At 40.4% G+C, this 12836-nt stretch overlaps 1 long non-coding RNA gene across 1 annotated transcript; it reads right to left on the bottom strand.

Moving 5' to 3' along the window:
* Nucleotides 1-238: 238 nt before the first annotated feature.
* Nucleotides 239-1970, bottom strand: LOC310889642. Its single transcript, XR_014576674.1, has 3 exons — nt 1895-1970; nt 1546-1638; nt 239-845 (listed from the first exon to the last, which is right to left on the bottom strand). It is a non-coding gene; the product is annotated as an uncharacterized lncRNA (long non-coding RNA).
* Nucleotides 1971-12836: the final 10866 nt, after the last annotated feature.

Genomic DNA, 12836 nt, shown 5'->3' with positions numbered 1-12836 from the left:
TTCAATTAGTGGGCTAAACATAGCCAGGAATACCTCACATCAAGCTTCTAAATGTGGTGCCCACAAAGAGAGTTGCTAAACTGAAATCCCTAGTAGCTATTATAGTGAAGAAACAATTCTCTTTTCCTTTGGCTCCTTGATTTAAATATAAAAAATATATGTGAAATGTTTTTTTCAGAATAAATATAAGCCAGCATTCAGGTAGCCTCTGATAAGGCTTTGAGGCAATTGGTATATTAGCAGGTTGTGGAACTTGGCCTGAATTTTTGGGTAGACCTGTGTGGTGCCAGGAGTTGGACTCAATGATCCTTATGGGTCCCTTCCAACTCGGGATATTCTGTGATTCTATGATTCTATGATTCTCTTGCTGAAGATTTTGAAGAACTGGGTAAATATTTGTCAGGAATCGTGTAAGTCTATCTAGGAGGGAGGGGTGGAGGGGTTGGGGGAGACCAAGGGAAGTTTCTTAAGGTTCTGGTTATCTATGATTCTCTGAGATAAAAGGTGTCTAAAAGCATCAGGCCAAAATAGAAGAGACACTTTCCTTTTAGGACAATCCTAGAAGAAAAACAAAATTCTTGTGCTATACAGCACTGCACTGAATTCAGCTGCAAAAGCTATCATAATAACATTCAACCAACTGTGCATACAAAATGCATACACAGTTACAATAACCATCGTATGACTAAATGTGTATTTACCTAAAGCCATTACTTCCCTAGCCTTGCATTTTTCTGTAGGCATTGACTGATACTTGCAATTATGGTGACTCCATGCATAATTCAGGGCAAAAACACTGGGCCAGGTTCATAATGTTTATTTTTCAAGGAAGCATCAATCTTCTCCTTAGAAAGAGAAAAAACAGTGAAAAACTGGTTAATAAAAATAGCAAGCAAGCAAGCAAGCCAGCACCTCCAGCCCAAGTGTGTCAATTATAATTCATTCCATTTCAGCTGCAATATTCAAAACATATCATGAGCACCATGCACTGATGCGTATATACCCATGCCAAAGGAAAGTGTATCACAGAGCAATATACCATATACTACAGTGACTACCTGGATTTTGAGTCCCCGTTCCTTCCTAAAAAATATAACAATTTCAGCAAATTCCGTGGAGTTAGTCCAGATTTATTTTGGTGGAAGAGTAAGGAAATGTAACTGCTGAGCTGTGGGTTTCACTGAGGAGTCATTCAGTGAGAAGTTCTTACAGAGAAAGGTTTAGATAAGAACAGCATAGAAATCTAAATATTAACAGTGTGTTGGGGAAAAAAAAAAAAAAAAAAAAAAAACAGAATAACCCACCATAACCCACCAAAAGGTTTTCAATGACTGATGGTAATCACGATTTTACTAGGGAGATTGGGGATGATTTTTTTCCTTTATTTTATTTTATTTTATTTTGATATCTGGATTGCCTAGTCATGCCATATTGTGAAGTTGTGAGTGGACATTTCAATGTTTTGCCCAACCCACAATGCTTCTGAAAAAGTTATTTTTCTACCCATATTTAAGTGGAAAGCTTTCTAGAAACTGGGGAGCTTACACTGAAACAGTTTTTCCTGTATGGTTTTATTGACGTTACAGAATCCTAGCTGAAATTTTTCATCAGTCGTCTCCAGAGATGATGCATAATCGGCTTAAAAGAAAGAGAACACAGATAAGACTAAATCATCCTTCCCAGTGTTACTGAATTTGCAAAAGCAAGCCATTTCTGGTCTCCTATTTCCCTAATAGAAACTCCTCAGAACTAGCCATATCTCTGATGCTGTTGTTTTAAATTTAAATGTCTTTAAATTTTATATACATTTTTAAATATATTTTTGGACTTAATCAAAATGCTGATGTATTATGAATTAGAACAAATTTCATGCAGTCCAGGAATAAATCACTACCTATTCTGCTTTAGAGACCCTCTGGCACTGATAAGCCTCTCTCAAGGAAAAAAGTAAACAGCAGAAAGGGAGGCCCTCGGCAGAGGTGATCTGAGCTGAAGGCAGAAAGGACTGACCTTAAATAGGCTCAGCCCCACCCATCATGTCACAGGATTTTAGCTTCCTAACAAAGCTGCACGCATTCAAAGTTGATGGCAATAACCTGGTGATAAATAGGGTGAAGCAACAGCTTTCTGCTCGCAATCTCTGGATTTAATATTGAGTCCCTAAAAATGTACAGTATCATGTCTTGACCCTTGACAGATTGAGTAGTGATGATCCTGCAGAGCACACTACTGATAATCTCTGTGTTGTTGCTGCAAATGCCAACAGAAGCTCTCCTGCTTGTACAGGTTGGTCCTGAGATAGCCAAGCTCTTGAACTCATCTTCAAAGGCTGTACATACAGGAGTGCTTGAATGGCTCAGGGTATGTTATCTGGGCTTTTGACCCTTGCAGATCATCTTCATCAACTCATCAACTGGCATTACTTTAAGCCTTCATCTAGCTGAACTTGTTGGCTGTCTATTGGATGAATGCAGGCTTGAGGAGATGGGTAATGCAGTATTTGAGAGGCCTTCAGTTCTTCATTTCTACATTGAACTGGCTTTTCTTTTTTTTTTTTTCCCAAAGCAATATTGTCAATTTGGCAAGACCAGAATTAGAAAAAATTAATTTCCAGAATTAGCAAAAATTGTGCTTGTGTGTGAGTATGTGAGAATGGGAACTATTTAAGTGCATGCATGAAGGAAACAGTGAAAACATACATGTGTGTGTGCGAGTACCCAATGCATTGAATTTATCATATTATCAATACATCATCAATGTGTTGAAAGTATCAGAATTCCCAGCCATATTTCAACTGTTTTTCACAGGTGAAACTTCTGGGGATAAGTTCTCCACCCTGCAAAGAGTTTTTAGAAGGGCTCATCCATTGTAGAGTGTTATTACAACACTGTGTTCACCTCTGATTGTCATGCTGCAACATGAACATGAATTTTACTTGCAGACTTTCATCAGTTTTGTTGAGAAGCATTTTGAAAATGGAAGATGGATATTTTAAAGTGTACTGGATTTTCTGACTAGCATCCAGTGATGACAGCACAATACCTGTCAAAACTTCACATCTAGTGGCTGCCGTTCCTCTACACATCCTACTTTTTATCCCAGCCAAGATCTAAGCAACTTTTATTCAGACTCCAGAGTTAATAGAAGGGACACCATATTCTAGTAGCAGTTAGCTGGGAGTTATCAAGGACTGAGGATGGCCAGTGCAGCAGCCCAGCACACTAGCTGTTTCCTCACAGCAGGACTGGGAACTGGGAGAGAGGGGGAATGCATGATTGAACAGAGTTTGCATGTTAAGAGTATCAAACACAGCTACCACATTATTCTCAGGGGCAAATTAAATGTAAGGGCCAGCCCTTCGTGCTCTACAGGAGGACATCACAGTTCTTGTACAAACATACATGTTCATGTATAAATACCATATATACTTGAAAGTGCACCCAGACACACATACACAGGTAATCTCAAGATCCATAATAAATTGCTAGTAAGGGAAAAAGAACAATAAAAAATTATTCCCAGTTATGAATAAAGCAGTTTAAACTCTCAAGATAAAACTCTTATTAATATAGAATACTTGTATTCCGCATAGCTGTTTTGAATACTTCAGTTCAAAAATTATCCATAAATATCAGGCCTGAGCCTGAGCCCATCACACCAGACACTTTCCTGAAGCTTGAAAGCTGTTTAATCTTCTTTTCTGGCCTCTCTGAGATAACTTCTGAGTGGATTCTGTAAGCTCCTTATGTTGAAAGGTGAGCACAGTGCAAGGCTAGAAGTTTGCCAGATCCCTTCAGAGGGTGGACACATGCTGAGCTGGACCAGTTATGACAGTACTGTACAGTCAGTAAACACTGACAGACTTCAGAATTTTGTACAAAAGTCTGTGTACACTGAAGCAAATATATATATATATATTAGGCATTTCCTCATGACTATAAGAAATCACTAGGAAATTACCAAGAGAGAGAAAAAGACAAATATTTTCAAACGAATGGTCTAAATCTTTCCCTCTGTGACTGATTGAAATGTGAGTTATGAGGGCTGGGTTCAGCCTTTTATTATGAGACACTGAGTTTCTGCAGTGTGTTTTTCTCCTTTCTTTAATTCAGATCTGTGAAGAAGAAAAAAAAAAAAAGAAAAAAAAAAACATGAAATACAAATAAATGACAAAGCACTGAGAATTAGACCATTTGTCTGTAAAACCAGATATAATCCCCAAAATAGCAAAACACAGAAAAATGCATCAAAATGTATTAGAGATGACAAGCCATATATTGCACAGGCTATTTATGCAACTGTAGATCACATATCAGTACCAGTGAGTCACAGAAGCCTAACATTAAATGTAAGAGACATCATACAGACTAATGTTAATTAAAATGACAATACTGTTAAGTCCAGCATTTTGCTAGATATGGTTACAGATAAAAGGCCAGTGAGGTGTTCACAATGATGAACAAAATAAAAATTTCCACCTTGGAGGTATATATATTAATATATATATATATATATATTAATACATTAACATATTGCTAATAGGAAAGAGTGGTGGAAAAAATATCAATCCCTGTGAATACACCATTTTAAATGCTACAGTGATCTTCCTCACTTCACAATATCTCTACTGGGACTGTACGTTCGTTGTAAAACCCCTTAGCTGTTGCCTGGTGGAGATACTATATGTCTGAAGACCAGTGTTCAGACTTCGGATTTACCCAGTTCAGTTCTCTTGTGCTTAATGTTTCAACACAATTTCACTAGGCTTCGATTACCCCTAAATACCAGGGCTGCAGGCCAGGGCAGGCAGCAGCAGGGCAGTGGGGCAGCCTGGGGCAGGGACCTCCCCTGGTGGCCTTGTCCCACCTCACCCAGAGGTGATCTCCACGGCCAGGCTGGAGATGGCCACAGGGACAGGATGGCTCTGGATTCACATCAGGAAAGCAAGGGTAGGATCAACATGGGAGATGGGCAGGCACAGGTACCTAATTTTTCCTTCTAGATGTCTCGAGATCTCCAAATTTACCTCGAAAACAAAAAACACAAAATATGGCAATACAGGTCTGATGAGTGTGGTCTTCAGCCTCAACTGCAGAGAGCCACCAAAGAAAGGAGCTGTGCCATAAATTAATACTGTGACAGTTCTCTTTCCAGTGCCCCTCTGGCATGTTTTCACAAAGCACCATTTGTTTTTGAGTGAGCTTTATGACATTGTATTCTCTCCACCTTTACACACATAGGATGTTTGCATCCTTGCACTGTTTCTACACAGCAAGAGGTCCATAAAACTTGTCAGAGTTTCTCCTAGCTTACCTGAGCATGAGAGGTCAGACCCACTCTTCTGATCACTTTCATCTACCAAATAGTGAACATGCTTCTATGGAGGTCAACATTTTGGGTCTTACTGATGTAACTATCTGCCACAGCCACTGGAAACCTTAAAAAAAAAAAAAAAAAAAAAAAAAAAAAAAAAAAAAAAACCTATACATATAGGAGAAGGGAAGGAAGCACTGCATGTGCTGCTTTCCTCTGTTAGGAAATGAGGTATTTCATAATGAAAGTTAGAGGGGATTTGTTTTTATATTCCTTGAGTTTTGTGATTAGATAACCCCAGTTTTCCTATGGCGATAAACTTAGGCAGGGCCATAGGTCAGAGCACAGACCTGGCAGGCAGCACACATGCAGACCCTAGTGACAAAAGACCTCTAAGGTAAGATCTGTGGAGTCACCTGAACTGAGTCAAGGAGGAGCTTGCAAAAAAGCACTGCCATTCCCTATCACCCAAGACAGGCCATCCACTTGACCTGTGAAATTTCAGATCAATATAGTAACTGTTTATGTAATTATAATATTGTTTGCTGAGGTAGCGTTCAGTGCCCATTAAAAGATTTCTGCCCTGTTAGATTAGATGTACTCCAGTCTATCTTGGAGCTGAAAGGGTTGTACCCTTTCTGGATAACATTTGTAACTAGAAGAGAAAAGGTCATTCATAATTATTTTCCTGGTGTACTGGCTTAGCTACTCATCTGATTTATCACGTGTCCTTTCTGACACAACACGAAACAATAAGAGAGTTAGATTGTCTTTAGGGAAAACAGGCATTCAGCTCGCAGAATACATCAGTTTCAATAACACACTTCAAAGGAATCCAACTCCTTTCAATATATTCAGGGATTTGTTCACCAGTTTGGGTTGAGCTGCTTGCAAAATAGATAGAAGAAACCTCTTTGTGTGATATAACCAGATGCCATTTCCAGAGCCTGTGACATATGGGCCTTCAGACGTGGAGATAATCACAGAGGATAATTCTTGAGAGCCCGTTAGGATTCCAGAGGAGCTGCCTTGCCATGTGGTGCTTGCTGATGTCTAAATATGATAAATTCACCCACTTTATTTTCAAAAACACAGCTGAAAGATTTTTAAAAGGAGTAACAAGAAAGCAAGAAAGTATAAACCCTAACCACTCAATCAAAGTGAAAAATATATTCCTGATTCCATCCAACTTCAAGGCAAATTAATGAACTAAATAGAAATCTGCAGCTGAAACTCACTGATATGAGAATAATCTAATTTTCCACAATGAGGATTTCAAGGGAGCCTACACAAGCTATTGTTCAGTACAGGTTTTGGGCAGGCACAGGATACACCCCAGTCTTTAAAAACACTGCCCCAACCCCCCAAAAAACCCTCGACCTTTGTATTCAGCATAAGAAGCAAAGAACATAATGTTTATGTCATTATCACAAAAGGTATTTCAAAAATATCTCTTCAAACAGAGGCTCCAAAGTACCGGCTTCCCCAGCTGTGCACACAGGGTCCAGGATGGCATTTTTTCATATGTCATTCCCACTCTGATAATGGCCCCCCAGCACTCACAAAAATAATCCTCCAGGAGGAGAAATGAAAGTAGATGGTTAGGAGTTTCTAAAACACCACTGACAGCTACTCTGCACATCTTCATCCTGCACAGGAGAGGGCCAGAAACCTTCCTTGCTCCATGGATGTGGCTCCTTCTAGCTATCTCTTACCAACGTGCCTGGGAAAGGTACTGGGGATATGTATGCAAGGGTTGGACTGTGGAGAAGACTACATCAGCATTGGCTTGATGTACTCTGAGCAGGCTTTGCACCTATGGGGACTACCACATGCTTTCATGCTTTGTGCAGGCCATTGGACACATACAACTACATTTCATGCAAAAGCCATTGCTCTGCTGACCTGCAGCATAAGCCTCATAGAGGAGAACAGATCTCAGACATTCTGAAATGAAGCACGTGGGATAACACCATCTCAAGGCTACAGGCTCACCTGAAGGCCCGAGAGAACGAGCCAGCCTGCTCTGGAGGGAATTTGCCTTAAATAGCAAGGACAAAAGTGAGTTTGTGCCCCTAAATCTTAAGGACAGAGTTTGATTCCCTGCCATGTTAGTAGTATAGGCATAACCAGTAAATCCCTCCACCAGTCTGATACACCTAGTGAAAATGGCACAGAACAGGACCTCTGGAGCTAGAATTTTCTCTGGACAGTAGTCTACACCTGAAGAAAAAGGATGACATGGTGTCATCACTTGAAACTCTGAAATAAAAATTTTAGTGGTGTTCACCATGGTAGCTGAAGGATTTGAAAAGATCTAGAGTCTGTAGGAAAAAGTAGCACCTTTTATTATTGGCTGATGAATCTGTATTTCCCGTAATTTATTTGTGATTATATTAGTTGGTATTTCTTATGACATAAAGAATCTTTCTCTGGTTTGGTTTGGTTTGGATTTTTCTCAGTGCAAGGCAAGACACAATGGATGAAATAGCATCTTTTACTGTACAGACAGTGAAAGTCCTTCTGGCCTCCTAGACGCGTGAAAGCGGTACCAAAGTCTCCCACAGACATTTTAAAAGCAATGCAGTTCGAAAACTGCTTAGTACCTTGATAATACTCACCCTAGCTAGACAAAGGAAACTAAAATACCCATGCTGGAGCTAGAAGGGGGTCAGCTGCTGACAAACATGCCTTAGCTCTAGGACACACTCCATTTGTAGTGCATGGCTACTCACTTGGTTGAGCATAACTGTCCAGCTTAGCTGCATGGAGAGCATCTGGCAGACCTCTTCGTGTCTCTTAGAACCAGCCCAGCAGAGACCTCTCTACCTACTCAAACAGATCCAAGAAAACCAGTTGCCTTCACTCTCTTATACATGAATTGCCTGAGAGGACAATCTGTTATTTTTTGTAGATAGTATAAAACTTTGTGTGCAAGTTCTGGAAACCTGTACTTTAAGATATGAGCAGGCAAATGGGAAAAAAAAAAAAAGCCTGTTTTCAACTTACTTGTAAGTTTTGAACTGCTCCATAGCTTGACTATGATGCGAGGCAACAGCAAATTTGCATTATCCGCCTTGGGAATGTGAATTTTGTTCATACGATTGTAATAGAACATCCTCTGACTTGAGAAAGAAAATAATATGAGCTGTTAACTTTTCACATTTTTCATACCTCCCATTTTAAGAAGAGTACTTCAAGTGCTGTCATTAAACTCATTTAACTGAGGAACTAGAACAAATATATGGGATTTCCATAGTACGGGAGATGCTGATCATTCTGTATTTGTTTTCTACAGAAATTACAAAGAAAAATGGAATGTATGAATGGAAGGAACAAAAGTTTTGCTTGACTATGATTCAGAAATTTTGGAACTTTTGGATTAAAATAAATCCTCTCTGGCATTCCAAGAACAAAGTTTTTCTCTTTGATTTACTGGCCTGAAATGAAAATTTTGTTTTGTTCTGAGTCAACATTAATCTCCGTGTCCATTCCAGCTGCCAAAAACCTTTTGAAAATCGTGTCCCCTCATCCTCTTGTTCTCTCAGACGTCACCGTTCCCTGGTCAGGCTTTCGCTCGGTCTCTGTGCAGAGCGGAGGCCTAGGAACACCCTGTGGTGTATCACACTGGTTCAGCCACAAGAAGAAACAGACATTGTTTTTCATTTTTCATAGGCAGAGTTTCATTGCAGTCTTTTTCTTGTGGCAAATTTCTATTTTGATGAAGCCACTGCTTCTGATAGAAAAACATTTTATGTGATTTTTTTCTATGGGCTTTTAACCATCCCTCAGAAAATAGATCTGAAGAAAGAGTGAAAAAAGATCTATACCACTGAAGATAGATTTTTCCCTGTGAAGAAAATCAAAAATAATACTTGAATTAATTTGGTAGCTAATTCTTCCTCTGAAATGACGGAGGTTTATCATGAGCTTACTTGTAACACTCAAAGACAGAGTAGCATGGTCTGAACTTAATAAGCCTATATATTCACATAACACCAATGGCTTATTCCATTTTATATGACATGTCATGTAATTTTTAGAATTGGTATATATTTATGTACTTATATATTTAAGGTAGTATTGTAGGTAAAACAAACAGTAGGAATATCAAACTTTGGAACCAGTTCCATTGTACTTCTTGTTTCTAAGGCATTAATTCAATTTAGTTCACATCTTCTCCAATTTAGACATATGGGAAGAAAAACATTTTTAATACCCATGGCAAAACAAATGATTTTAAACTTCACGTTCCTTACAAATTCCAGACCTGCTTTTTGTCTAATAATTATACAGTCATGAATCTCAATTATCATTAAATATTGTGTTATTGATAACTTGTTGTCCAAAAGTCAACAACAATATTCGTAGCTTCTCTTAATTTGCTCATTTCCCCTAGTTATTGATCATGCTAGGGGATTGTAACTGACCATCTGAGACCGATGAGATTGATTTTATTACCTGGTTGGATGACATCCAATTTGAATGAGAGGAAGAACAGGTAACAAATGATGGAGAGTTAGAAACATCAAATGCATTGGGGTTTTTTTTTTTGTTCGTTTTTTTTCGTTTTTATCACAGGCAGTTTCAGTAACTCTCTTCAGCCATTCTGGTATGTGAACAGATCTGATAATGTGACCTCAGAGTCACAGCTGGATTTGCTGGCTCTACACACAGGCATGACAGAACATTACTGTCGTCCATGAGCTCCCACACTTAGGCAGTATAGTACAAGCTGGAAACTGGAACCCTGACAAGTGCTTATACTATAGAAAGGAACCCTAGATATAGACAGACTAAGGTATGCTCTCCCAAACAAAACTAATTTAGAAGATTTCCTTGGTGCTCTCCCAGCGGTCTGCTGAAAAGAAAGACAAGGGAGAGAAAGGTTCCCCTGTGACAGCCACAGCAGTTCTCCAGCGCTGCAATATCTTGGTGGGAGGAAGAAAGAGCTTAATGCTGGATCCAGCGATGCAGATCTGAAAAGCAAAATGGGCAAGGAAAACCCACGCTTCAGGCTTCCCTCACCTGTCAGGGTGTATACCTAGGGACTCTGATGGCATGACCATGGGGGACTCCTTTTCCCCAGCAAATGTTTCTTCTCAGCTGTGATGATCTGCTTGGGGAACATGAGCACATAACAAGGAGCAGCTCCCTCTCCTCATGATGGTGGGAGACCACGTGAAGCAAGGAAGGAATCTCCTCCTTTCATCCCTAGCAGCTGAATTCCCCCACCACTGCACCAGGAGCTGGCGCCGAGGATAGCCTGTGTGAGGGCTGTCAGTGCCAATGTAAATTAAACAGTTACCACCACAGGGTGACTCTCTGCTCTTCTCCCTGAGCAGACAGCTGCTCCAGAAAACACATGCTCAGGCTGAAAGGAAGAACCGCAGAGGTTTTATTTATAGATGTAATAGGCAGGTGTCTGCACTTAATGCCTGCCCACTAAGAGCTGGAATTGTCTCTTTGCCTGCAATAACTGCGCACTTGATTACTTTCTGTGTACATAATGCATTATATATATATATATATATCCCTTTCCCTTTGGGTTCAGTGAGTAACCTCCATACAGCTGCGTTGCCCTCTTTCCTGCAGCAAAAAAAAATTACTGATCTTAACAAGACAGAAAGAAAAAGTACCACAGACAGTAGAAAACTGAACTTTAATGGAGGAATTCATGCTGCGGTTTGTCTGATGTGTTTCTGGACAGCAGAAGAGCATCACACAGTGAACTTATGTCAGTCACTTCAGTATGAAGCATTTCATCAAGGTTTAGAAATCTGTGTATGAAATATTAATTAATTACTGCTAAGTCTCACTATACTGTTGTGAAACTGGCACATTGCAATTTTATGCAGCTTGTTTTCAGAAACTGTTGCCTTTTATTTCAGCTACATGATCGTAGCACTCTGCATAATTTATATATGCAAGAACCTTTTGTAGGGCACATTGGTAGGAAAGCTCCTAAGTGCCACAGGATCTGGGATCTTGTAAAGATTAGCAAGGATTTGTGGGGGTTGGTAAACATAACAAAATTGGTTCCGCTGTGCTTGTGCCATCCATGATTTTGGGAGTGGCAGATTTGCTAAGATGACTTGTGACAAAGCAGTAGAAGAGCAAAACTAAGCTCTGCAGAAAACAGTGAAATTGAAAAAAAAAAAAAAAACACCTTGCTGTTAATGCAAGATGCCAGCTGTACTATGGCATAAGTGTATTTTGAAAGTGTATGAAAATGAACTTTAAAATGGTTTTCATTTGAACACACAAAGAAAGCAGGTCCTTTTGGGAATGCAGTGCTGTACATCAGTCACCATCAATACCGAGTGCAAGAGCACAGACAGCTCTGCTGCCAACTGCCACTGACAAAATGGGGTAGCATTTTTTTCATTTTTCTTGCTTGGAATAAATACTCTGGCATGACATTTTTACATTACTGAAATGCATCAGCAGAGTGAGAATAATTTAAAAGCTCTTCCCCTCTTTGGAAATACTCCTTTCTTGTTTGAAAGAACACCATCAGGAGAGAGTAGAGTGCTGTGTGGGGGTTCACAGGGGCTGCTTGAGAGGCCATGAGTGTTAATGAGACTTTAAGTCCACTGCGTAAGAGCAGACCTCAGCTGAGAGATATTAGGAAGCTCAACCATGATGCACAAGAAGGTAAGCAGCCATGACACACAAGGAGGACACAGCAGCATTCCTCAAGACCCAAGGATACAAGGGTACGACTAATCCCAGCCAATCTGCCTACCCAAAAGCTCAGTGCCCACCCTGCACCAGGTATCCAGACACCCCTAACCCTCTATGCAAAGGGATAGGCCCCTCTCAAGGCAGCTGAGTCCATCTCCCCATCTCACTTGGGCACCTGCCTCTGCTCCTCAGCTATGGAGGGAGCCCGAGCAATGGGCATGGTTGGACACCAGCATCTGTGCAGCCACCATCAGGCGGGGGACATGCCAACTAAAGAACAAAGCTCACAACTCTTTGCTTTCCGGCTCTCCAATTAAACTGCTAAAACATGTTGACAGTATGTCTGAATCTTGTTGGAACATCTACGGCAGGAAAACAGCTTATGCCTGTGCCTGGAATTACTTATAATTAGGAGTTGTAATTAGAGCGTAGACAAACAGTCAGGCTCAAATACATACAGAGGCCTATCCCTGCAGCTGCAGAATTTCGCAGACAATCAAACAACAATAATCACGCCTTGCAGGCACTAATTTTCATAGCCTGTTGAAGAAGCACATGTAATGACAAGCTGAATAGTGCTGTCCTCTTTATTGTTCCTCACTCCTAGGTGACAGTCCATATTCATACCCTGTTGGGACAGCTCACGTGCGGTCCCCATTACTGACAAGGACCTGTGCAGAGAGGTATGCCACCCAGGCCTGCCCCAAGCACAGTATGACAATGACAAAGATCAGTGACCACCCAAGTAAGCAACTGCTGCCAGAGGTGTGGCACAGACCAAGAACAAGGGGCTCAGGCCCTGGGTGTTTCTGTGGAGATGGAGGTGTGCTGGATGC

The sequence above is a fragment of the Anser anser genome (assembly GCF_964211835.1).
Source record: "Anser anser genome assembly, chromosome: 1".
NCBI classification, from domain to species: Eukaryota; Metazoa; Chordata; class Aves; order Anseriformes; family Anatidae; genus Anser; species Anser anser.
Note: the sequence above shows the minus strand (reverse complement) of the source record. Positions and strands in the feature narration are given on the sequence as shown.